This window comes from Andrographis paniculata, unplaced genomic scaffold (assembly GCF_009805555.1).
Source record: "Andrographis paniculata isolate CXL003 unplaced genomic scaffold, ASM980555v1 Contig58END, whole genome shotgun sequence".
NCBI classification, from domain to species: Eukaryota; Viridiplantae; Streptophyta; class Magnoliopsida; order Lamiales; family Acanthaceae; genus Andrographis; species Andrographis paniculata.
In genome coordinates, this window is record NW_026137593.1 from 1,132,286 (window position 1) to 1,144,614 (window position 12,329).

At 38.3% G+C, this 12,329-nt stretch overlaps 1 pseudogene; it reads right to left on the minus strand.

The window, feature by feature from the left end:
* Positions 1–8,339: 8,339 nt before the first annotated feature.
* On the minus strand, positions 8,340–11,877 carry LOC127257634 (uncharacterized; annotated as a pseudogene).
* Between the last annotated feature and the right edge of the window lie 452 nt (positions 11,878–12,329).

Here is a 12,329-nt window from a genome sequence, read left to right on the forward strand (position 1 = left end):
AAAGGGAAGTGAATTAAGTGATGGGAAGGAGAATCAAGGGGAAAAGCTGCGAAGGAAATTGACTGGGAGGAGCTTATCAGACAATATGATGAGACGCGTGAAACGATTTTCAAAAGACGAAGAATTTTACAAAATTATCCGGACTACAAATTAAGTTTTGTCTAGACAAATTTTTTGGGGGGCATTTGTACACACTCAAATAATTAAATGGGCCGGCCCAGTACAGACGCAACCCAGAATAAAGGTTTGCGGACCAGCATACGGCCCTGATCAGCAAGTCGGCCTGCACGTCCAACCAACCCTCTGACCCAAACAACCTAGTCTAGGAAGTAGCTTGCTGGGAAGATCAACCAAGAGCGAGTTTGTTGGGATAAAGTAGTTGTTGAAGAAAAATTAGGGATATGATTTTATCCAAAGAAATTCAAAAAATAACAACAAGATTTATAGAAGATCAAGAAACAGAACAAAGGGACGCCATTCATAATCTTTATCTTCTTTCTCTTTAGTTTTTTCTCTGCAATTTATTTATTTATTTTTTCCAAATTTATCTTTTCCAATTTAATTTCCATCTTTTCTTTCTTGTTTATCAGCCTTACTTTGCTTTCTTTCTACTTTAATTATTTGTTTTTCGTGAGATAACCCGGATCTTTTCTTGAGGAGGCCGGGAACTTTTCCAAACAAATCGATTCTGACAGGTTTCCGATTAAGCCACTAGAGGTGATTTTTTTATGAAAACATTAGGTATATACTATTATAGTTATATTATCCCATAAAATATGTCTTCTATAGTCCAAGTAAGAGATTAAAGCATAAGATTTTCCCACCGTAAAAAACTTATTACCTACCCCCTCCTCCCCTCTGCTTACCTCATCTCACCCATTAAACTCACTGTCCTATATTTTGACACTGATGAAGGGGAATTGCTTCATATACCTACTCTTCAGTTAAGCCATCTTCCGGCCGTCTCCCGTCTTCATCAGTAGCTTTGCCTGCCAATCTTCACCGTTTTGCTACGAAGGAGTGGTGTTATCTCCAGTCCTTGTTTAAAGACTTGTAGCAAACAGTCCTTCGCCTAAAAACATCTCGACGGCAGTCTTTGCCACTTGAAGTAGCAACTTACCTGTTCCTGTGTAAACTTTCTTTACACTTTTATCTGATCTATTGTTTTGCCTTTCAATAGTTAGATATTCCACTTATTTTCTGCCCTTTTTTAACACTGCATTCACAAGCATGGTTCTCCATCTCGTCGAGTCGGTCAAACTCGACCAAGTCGGAACCCGATCTGTTATCCAAAAACTGATATTTGGGCAAAAGCTTGTTTTTGGGTTATTTAGGGGGAAGAAGAATGAACCTTCGGTGGGTAGGGAAGGAAAAATAAGATAATGGGTAGTAGGATGAGAAGTAGAAAAGAAGGAAATAGGTTATATATTCTAATAAACACACCTAGTCAATGGAACAATGCATCAGTTTATTAATTCATTGACATAAGAGAATAATGATCCTCAAAACCTTTAACTATACTTTCATGACTTAGCTATTGAACTCGAAGCTCGTGTTGAAAAATATCGAACATTAGACCCTGCTCTTGTTGCCTTACTTATGTCCTTGTGAACATTGAATCCATATGTTGAGTTCTTTTGCCAATTATATACAATGCCCTATTTACATAATTACTGAATCTACTTAAACACAAACCGTCGACTAGATCAAAGAGTCTATAATCATCCTACTGTTGACGAAATTTCAATTATTTGGTTAGACCGGTCAACAACCAATGGCGAACATGAATCGTAATATACAAGTTTTATCCAAATAATGGGATCCTGAAAATAGTCTTATATTTTCATTTGTTTTCAATCCAGTGCAATATCCTTTAATGTATCCTTATGGTCAGCCTGGCTGGCATGTAGACATTTTAAAATGGCATGCTCCATCAACCTTCCCTGCCAGCGAATCTACGGCAGCGTTTTACCCAAACATCATGATATCTACTAATTCAACAACTTGTAAGGCTTTATCAACTATTCTTAACATTTTTTTCCCCTGTTATCTATGTTTTTAGACATATTTCTCTATATTAAAACTTTAATTTTGCCCTACTTTATACAACTACGAAACGAAGAAGAATTGATAAATGATATGTTTCTATTAGAGAATATCTGCTATATATTACAAATGAGGCCCAAATGTATAAATATATTGTTACACACGATCGCCTTTTACAACAATACGTAGTTGACCAATACATTAAAATGGAAACACAAAGACTAGATTTTTTCCGCCTAGAACAGTCCCAAAACAATTTTCGTTCAGAAACATTTCGAGGAATTGCCAATGCATATCATAATGATCATGAACATAATCTATCTATGATAGAAAAGCCAATTGTATTACCAACTTCCTTTATTGGGGGACATCGCGATATGCAAAAAAAATATATGGATGTTGTGGCACTTGTACAAACATATGGAAAACCAGATTTTTTCATCACTATTACTTGCAATCCGCAATGGTCAAAAATTTAATCACATCTATCTTCTACAGACAACACCACCAATCGACCTGATTTAGTTGCAAGATTATTCCGTATGAAAATTGAAGAACTTAAACATGATCTATTTAAGAAACATTTCTTGGCCACGTTCAAGCTTATTCTTACGTAGTTGGATTCCAAAAAAGAGGCCTCCCACATATACATATGCTACTTATAATGCAAGAACAATCAAAATTACAAGGTCCAACGTCCTACAATTCTTATATTTCTGCTGAACTACCTAATGCATAAGAACAACCTCATTTTTATAGTTTAGTTTGCAAACATATGTTTCATGGGCCATGTGGTATTATGAATCCAGAAAATGTTTGTATGGTAAATGGCAACTGCAAAAACCATTATCCTAAAGCATTTTTTGATGAAACCTCACGTACACCAAATGGTTTTCCTACTTATAGAAGGCATAATAACGGCTCAATTGCACATGCTCGTGGCTGAATCCTAGACAATTGATGGGTTGTGCCATATACTCCTATATTGTTATCGAAATACGATTGTCATATTAATGTTGAAATATGTTCAACAATTAAACTTGTCAAATATTTATACAAATTTATTTATAAAGACATGATCGAATAACTTATTTAGTTGGTTCAAGATGTGAAAACGGAGAAAGAGATGAAATTTCTGATTTTCAAACAGGTCGTCGGGTAACACCCCAGAAGCATGTTGACACATTTTTAGCTTTACTCTTAACAAAATGCAACCTTCAGTACTTGCTCTGCAACTACATATGCCTAATTATCAATACACAACATTTAAAGCAAAAGATCATATAACCAATATTGTCAACTCAACATTACCACAACGTACAATGTTAACCGAATTCTTTAACATGAATGCCAAAAATAGCCGTGCAAAGAAATTACAACTACTATATAAAGAATTTCCACAACATTTTGTTTGGAATCACTCTACTCATAAGTGGCATAAAAGGAAAAAAAAGGTTCAGCTTGTGCTAGAATTGTAACTGCACGACCTTCTGAAAATGAAAGATACTACATACATATGATGCGTCAATATCGATGTGGGCCCACCTCATATAAACAACTCGCCACTATCGATGGTGTAGAACATGAAACCTTTTGAAGTGTATGTGTTGCATTAGGTCTACTTGAAAGTGATATAGGAATTATTGATTCTCTAGAAGAAGCTTCACAGTTCCAACTACAAGAAGCATTTTGACCTGTCGCGCGGTTAATCAATTTTTTAACCTAATCCATGATCACAATTTGATGTAATACATGGGAAGGGATCGTCTCCACAAGGATTGTGTGGTTCACTCTTTCGTGTTCTAATGCAGTAAATAAAGGGGGAACTTTATTTTATTATCTAATGAAAATAAAATAACAAAGCAATTAAATTAAGGGGGAACTGACTATCAAGGGGATCCTTGCTCAATGAATGATGCAGTTATGGCACTTGTGTTTTATCATTAATTCAATAAAGTTAATTCTTATTAAAGTATCAATAAATTGGTTATAGTTATCAACAAGCTCTGACAACCAATTTTTCCTTACAGTGTAGGTAATTAAGGTAGGACCGTTAACTACCCCTAATTAAGCAATAAACCTAGGTGCGCCGATAAGAATATTGCCTAACCGCATTGTAATCTAGAAAAACCCAATTCAAAACAATTACTACCGAAGAGGAGCAAATAGATTTGATTATCTAATCCCCGGGAAGGAACTATTCAACCCGGTTGTCACCTATTCAAGTGTGAATACAATTACGGATATCCTACCTGAATTGACTTTAGATTACCAGACTAATTTAAAAATCGGTACCAAAATATTCAATCAATCTAACAATCATAAACGTTATTCTCAGAATTAGACAAATATTGATAATCAAAAAGAATTTTTATAAAGAAAATCAAGAATCTCCAAAACACAAGAACCAAAACATTATCACCCCTCAAACCAAAAAAGTATCTACTCCACAATTAAATAACAAAGAACAAAAGAGAAAGATAAAGTCATAGTGGGAGAGGGAAATCTTCTCTGTCGATTTGCTCCTACACGATCTGTGAGTCTGCCAGTTTCCTGTTTCTGTGCGTATCTTCTCTCGCCCTCCTCTCATTCTGAACATGTGATCCTCCTCTTTATATTTAATTTTTGCCCTAATTATTTTGTAGATAGGCTTTTGGGCCTTTAATTAATTTCTTATGTCAAGAGGGTGTAGTTAGTCATGGTCATGACTAACTAGGTTGTGCAAATCTGAATTTTTCTTTCCTTTTTCTGCCAATTATGCCAAATTTGATATTTGCCCTCTGCACACAGCAAATAAACAATTCGCATATAAATTAGGTAGAATCCAATCACAATCACTCAATTATCGCATATGATATGAACATAAAACGCATGCGATTTCTAACTATCAATTCTCCCCACACCTAGATCATGCTTGCCCTCAAGCATAGATTCGAGATAAGCCAAAGAAATTGCAAGCAACTCAATATGACAAGAGAATCCAACACAACCCGAAATTCAACACATCAAGCCAAGTCAACCTCACAAGATAAAGTGTATTCGCACATGCTCTCTGAAGGAATAAAGTGTATAATCGGCTCAACACTCAGGTAGCGCGACAAAATATTATCCTATAGGCTTGAGTAAAAATCAAATCTCTCTTACTTAAGATATTCGAATCTAGCATAAAGAATCAAAGGGACTTTCAATAAGGGTTGTAGCGGGGCTTACGGTCAGGGGTAGGAAAACAATGATAAACAACGGCTAAAAATGTCAGAAAAGAATACAATAAGAACACAGTGCTAGCATATGAAAAATAAATCGGCATAAATAATGAAATCCTTACTCTATCCACTACCCATTTAATAATGAAATTAAATGACTATACTTCATCAAGATGATTATTTTATTATTTTTTTATTTTTATTTTTTTGTGTGTGTTTCTTTTTCTCTTTATTTTTTTGTTTATTTTTTTGATTTTTTGATTTTATATATATATATATACTTTCACTACCCATAATTATTCTTTCATACTATGACTTATTCATACCCAAAATTCGTTTCTAACTAGTGCCGAAGAAATAAAATGCATCACAACATGAACTTTAAGTAATTCTTTCTAACATAGGGTTCAAATCGGAGAAGGCTTAATCAAAAGAAGGGTATGAGGCTAAAAGATAGTTTATTATAAAAGAAAAAAAATAGGCTAAGAAGGCTCAAATGGGCTAACCAGGGGAATATGTTGTGCTGGGTAATAAAGAAAGGCTTAATGGGGTTACCTAATGCCCTTATTATTTTCAAAATGCAAGACTCGATAGTTGCAAGTTCAACATGCATAATCCCTCAAGTTCTAGGTCATCTAATTGAGCACTACAAATCACACATGAAAGAAATTTCCAAAAGCTTGAATTTATGCAATTTATTTTCTAATGTAACTTTTGGAACATAGGCTCAAATCTCACAGGGTTCAAACGTCAACTTGACTCAATATATTACCAATCAAATGTCATTAGTCATGCCAAACTAACCTATCACACAAATCACATTTGACTGACTTCAGACTAATCTAAAAAACATGCGAAAAGACAGCAAATCAGGCATAAAAAGTAACAACCAAAATGAAAATTTGCCCAAAAATTTGCATCATAACTCCTCTCCCCACACCTAAATCATGCATTGTCCTCAATCGGAATGGACGGAAGAGAAGGAGAGAGTAATGCTTCCCTGGTTTGACGGGCCGATTTCAATCGGTGTGGGGCATGAGTGACTGGATCATTAGCTTTAGATCGGAGAGGGTTGCAGTCACCTCAGTGCAAAACATGGAAAGTTCAGCTTGTTGGTACCCGAGTGCAACTCGTAAGTGATCAAATTGTGTCTGGAAGTCATGGGAGAGGGGTATGGGTGCATCAGAATCAAGGGCAGGGGGGTCTGGAGAAGGTGGAGAGCCGCGGACCGGTGTGCCGGCGAAGAACCGAGTTCCGAAGGAGTCTATAACCAATTTCATTGCCTTGAGGCAGGGAATATCCAATGGTGTCATCGAGCAAGCCCAGTGATGATTTTTCGACATGGTTCCAAGCATTTCTCATAACGCTGGCGGTCCTGGGGGTCTTGGAAATCCAAATTACCACCAACAACTGAAGTGGGGGCGAATTGAGTAGCTGCGCGACGTGCACGATGGCCAGTGGAAGAGGTGCCACCCGTTAGGATACGTGGGCACTGCAGGAGATGGGGTGACGGGCTGGCCGCATTTCTTCTTGGTGATACATGCTGATTGAGTAGCCTTGATGGAGCTTGTGGTCGAAGCTCGAACCTTACCCATGAAACCTGCAAAACAAAATAACCAGCAACGCAGTAGCCTAGAACCAAATCGAAGCAATATCTAACTCCCAAATTCGACAAGTAATGAGATGTATCAATGGGAGAAGATCAATTCCATAACACCGAGAACAGGAATGTGATATTCTATCAAAAAGAATCAAAATAGACATCAAAATTCTATCGCCCCAATCTTATCTTCACGCACCTTCACGCAAGAAGACATCAATATCAATCCAAATTCCCATATAGCAAGGAGCGAAATTCAACCAAGGAATGCTAAAGAAATCTAAGTAATCACCCAATTCTCAACTCAACGTGGAATCCCTAAATTGACAATAGTAGAAATAAGGAATGAAGTAATACTACCAATTAACAGGGTCGGAGATGTCCGGTGAGAGAATCAGCGGCGTCATTCCATGGAAACCTGGAACCGGCAAAGCAGGGGCGGCGCCGGGAGGGGCGACCGGCGGAGAAGAAGAAGAAGAAGAAGAAGAAGAAGAAGAAGAGTGGAGGCGGAGGCGCGGGCGGAGTCTGGTCGATGCGGCATCTGGACAGAGGGGGATCGCGGCGGCGGGCGTCGTCTGGAGGGAGGGCGACGGTGCGGGGGCGTCGCGGAGGAGCAGGGGCGGTGTCGCGGGTGAGGGAGAGAAAGAGAGAGAGAGAGAAGAGGAAAGGGGGATTGGGGATTTTTATTTGTTTTATTTATTTATTTTATTTTGGGAATTTTAGGGTTAAAGGGGGATTGAAAGAATGAAGGCAGTATGGCAAGTGGTCTTTAGTCATGATCATGACTAAAGACTACCATGCATGCTGGAAATTGGAGGGATTAGACAGTGTTATAGGTGCTATTTAGTCATGATCATGACTAAATGACACCTGATGATCTGATTTTTTATTTTTTATTTTGGAAAGTTAACGCGCCGCACCTTCGCCAAGAATCAGTAATTAGTTTCCAAAAGACCTACACCAAATCAAACAAAACAATCAACAATATTATTAGCAATTAAACAAAAAGCAATTAAAATTAAAGAAAGCAATTAAACGGTTTGGGTTGTCTCCCAAAAAGTGCTTTTCTTTATAGTCTTTGAGCTAGACTTTGTCGCGTCTCAGTCCTCAACTTCGACATCAGCGAGAGACACCAACTCTATAGATTCAAGTGGGAATCCCTAGTAATATGACTTAAGACGATGTCCATTGACCACAAACTTTTTCTCCATCCTTAAGCTCTGAATCTCCACTGCACCATAAGGAAAAAGTTTAGTAACGATAAAGGGGAGATATACTTGGAGACAAATGGTACTTGGCCCTATCCACCTAGAGCGCAGCTTTCCAGGGAAAAGCTTAAGACAAGAGTGATATAATAAGACTTTCTGTCCAATCTCAAAAAATTTTCTGGAGATGTGATGATCATGAAAGGCTTTTGTCTTTTCCTTGTAGAGTATCGCATTCTCGTATGCCTCTTGTCGAATCTCCTCTAGCTCTTGAATTTGCATTTTTCAATGGGCTCCAGCTTCTTGAAGATGCATATTGCACTTTTTCACAGCCCAAAATGCCTTGTGTTGAATTTCCACAGGTAAATAGCAAGGCTTTCCATACACCAATCGAAATGGTGACATCCCTATTGGTGTCTTGTATGTTGTTCGATATGCCCACAGAGCATCATCAAGTCTCGAGCTCCAATCTTTTCTGTTCGGTTGAACTTTTTTCTCCAAGATAGACTTGACTACGCGGTTGGAGATTCCAGCTTGTCCATTCGTTTGAGGATGATATGAGGTTGACACCTTGTGAATCATGCCATATTTTCGAAAAAGTGCAGCCATGGTTTTGTTGCAAAAGTGAGTCCCTTTGTTACTCACAATTGCCTTTGGCACTCCAAATTGAGAGAAGATATATGACTTAATGAATTCTGCAGTCACCTTAGAATCATTAGTTCGGGTGGCTCTTGCTTCCACCCATTTCGAGACATAATCAACAGCCAAGATAATATATAAGCATCCATATGAATTAGGAAAAGGTCCCATGAAATCTATACCCCACACATCAAATATTTCGACAAACATCATAGGCGATTAAGGCATTTGATTATGGGAAAAGAGATTACATGTTTGTTGACATCTATCACAAGACTTACAAAACTCAAATGCGTCCTTGAAGAGAGTAGGCCAGTAAAGTCCACTGTCCAACACCTTTCTAGTTGTCTTCTTGGATCCAAAGTGTCCACCACAGCCATAGAGTGACAAAAGGTCAAAATAGAATGAAATTCACCTTCATTAACGCACCTTCGAATGATTTGATCAGAGCATCGCTTCCAAAGGTAGGGGTCATCCCAAATGTAGTATTTTGCATCGCTACGGAGCTTATCCCTTTTCGCCTTTGCCCAACCTGCAGGAAACTCGTTAGTGACTAAGTAATTAACAATATCAGCATACCAAGGGTGTGTAGTTGCAATAGAGAGAAGTTGTTCGTCAGGAAATGACTCTCGAACAGGAACTGCATCTGACTCCACGGGTATGCGACTCAAGTGGTCAGCTACTAAATTTTCAGTTCCTTTCTTGTTGCGAATCTCTATGTCGAACTCTTGTAGAAGGAGCATCCATCGAATTAATCGAGGTTTGTCTTCCTTCTTTGCCATCAAGTAACGCAGAGCTGCATGGTCAGAATACACACACACTTTAGTGCCTAAAAGATAAGATCTAAATTTATCAAGAGCAAAAACAATAGCAAGCATCTCTTTTTCTGTGGTGGAGTAATTTAATTGAGCGTCATTCACTGCTCGCAAAGCATAGTAGATGACATGAGAAGCTCTCCCAACTCGTTGCCCTAGAACGGCTCCCACTGCAGTATCACTTGCATCACACATCAACTTGAATGGCAAGTCCCAATTCGGAGGTTGAATAATCGGTGGTGTTGTGAGGCGCTCCTTCAGTGCTCCAAATGCCTTCTTGCAATCGTCATTGAACTCATATGCTACACCTTTCTCCATGAGGTGAAACAATGGTGCTCCGATCTTGGAGAAGTCCTTGATGAAGCGTCGGTAGAAACCTGCATGTCCTAAAAAACCACGTAGCTCTCGCACAGAAGTAGGGTAAGGTAAAGCAGCGATTAGCTCAACTTTAGATTTATCTACTTCTATACCCTCATGTGACACCTTATGGCCTAAAACAATTCCTTGCTGAACCATCAGTTGACATTTCTCCCAATTGAGCACAAGGTTAGTTTCGATGCATCGTTTCAAGATTAAAGTCAAATTGCCTAGACAATCATCAAGACTAGAGCCATATACACTAAATTCATCCATAAAAACTTCAATGATTCGCTCAATATACTCAGAGAAAATACTTACCATACATCTTTGGAATGTAGCAGGAGCGTTACACAAACCAAAATGCATCCTTCTGTAGGCGAAAACTCCAAATGGACAAGTGAATGATGTTTTCTCCTGGTCCTCGAGTGCTATCGCTATCTGAAAATAACCTGAAAATCCATCTAAAAAGTAGTAATATGCGCGACCAGCGAGTTGTTCAATCATTTGATTAATATAAGGGAGAGGAAAATGATCCTTTTTTGTTACCGCATTGAGCTTATGGTAATCTATGCACTGGCGCCATCCAATTTGTTTTCGAACAGGGAGCTTTTCTCCTTCTCGAGTCTCTTCCACCGTTACTCCAGCTTTCTTGGAAACCACTTGAACCGGACTCACCCACCTACTATCGGAGATAGGGTAAATGATACCAGCTTCGAGAAGCTTTAACACTTCTTTCTTGACTACCTCAGTCATAATCGGGTTCAACTTCCTTTGAGCTTGTCTCACTGGTTTTGAATCCTCCTCGAGTGTGATCCTATGAGTACAGAACGAGGGATCAATACTTTTTATGTCAGCGATTGTCCATCCAATGGCGGTCTTGTGATCTTTTAAAACCTTAATCAATTTCTCTTCTTGTTATGGTGTCAATTTTGTAGAGATGATCATCGGTAGAGTCTTCTTCTCTCCCAAATAAGCGTACTTTAGAGTTTCAGGTAAAGGCTTCAATTCCAATTCAGGTGCCTGCATCAAAGATGGTAATAAACATTGATTAGACTCATGTAAGAATATTGGAGCTAATTCATACCTTGGTGACACTCTTGAAGTTGAGTTAAGCTCCTTGAGAACTTTTCTTATTCTCTTGTCTACGGCTATCTCTCTCCCATGTTCTTCCTCCAGATGTTCCATCAACACGATCTTCAATCGTCGGAACCACTTAATCCAAATGCGTCCTACACCAAGGGATCAATGATATCAATTGCATATAATGTTTCAGAATCAACAGAATGTTTCACAGCATCAAAAATATTGAAATAGACTTCTTCTCCATCAAATTCCAAAGTGAGAGTGCCCTTCCGTAGATCAATTTTTGCTCTTGCAGTGCACATAAAAGGTCTTCTTAACAAAAGAGGCGGTGGATTAAAGCAGTGTGCATCATGCATATCCAGAATATAAAAATCAATAGAAAAAATTAAGTCATTAACTTTAACTAGCACATCTTCTATCATACCATCACGGTAAGCATTGGTTCGATCAACAAGTTGAATAATAATTCTTGTTTCTTTTAAAGGCCCTAGATTTAAAGAGTCGTATATTGACTGTGGCATGACATTAATAGCAACTCCTAGATCTAGCATAGCCTTAGCTATATCAGTTTTTCCAATCCTACAAGGGATAGAAAACATACAAGGATCACCTGTTTTGGGTGGTACCTTTCTTTTGAGAACAGGAGAAACGTTCTCACCCGCTATAATGTGTTCGTCCCCTCCCAATTTCCTTTTGTTAGTGCACAGTTCTTTCAAACACTTCGCATACTTGGGGATTTGGTTGATAGCCTACAGGAGCGGGATATTAAGTTCCACCTGCTTGAAGATTTTCATCATCTCTTTTCGTTTGTTCGCCTTTTGTGGTCTTTTCAACCTATCAAGAAAATGAGCTGGTTTAGCTTCAGTAGGAGAAACAGAGTTAGAAGGTACCTTTTCGTGAAGTTTGGCCTCTTTTTCAATCTCCATCTCAATCTGATCTTCATTTTGTCCCTTCGAGATAGGAGGTGGACCTTCCAATTAAGATTCCAAATAGTGGACTCTAGGGCGGTGGAAGAGCCGTCAAGTAAGGGCATAAATTATTGACTAGTGAGAATGGGCTCAATTTGAGCGGGCCACAAGAGATAGTTGAAGGAGGTGAGTTTGATATTTACCATATGAGTGATGGTGGAGAGAGGAAGGGTGGAAGTCTTTGGTGCAGCCATGGCGGAAAGGGAGAATAGGGTTTCACGCCAAGAAGATGGCTGATACCATGATAAAAATAAATAATAATAATAATAATAATAATAATAATAAATTACCTCGTTAAACAAATCCATTGATATGGTCTAAAATATACTACAATGGAATCTATGAATAAGAAAAAACTATATTTAGTAGAAATACAAGGATATGAAGAGCACTAATTTAGCCTAATATAA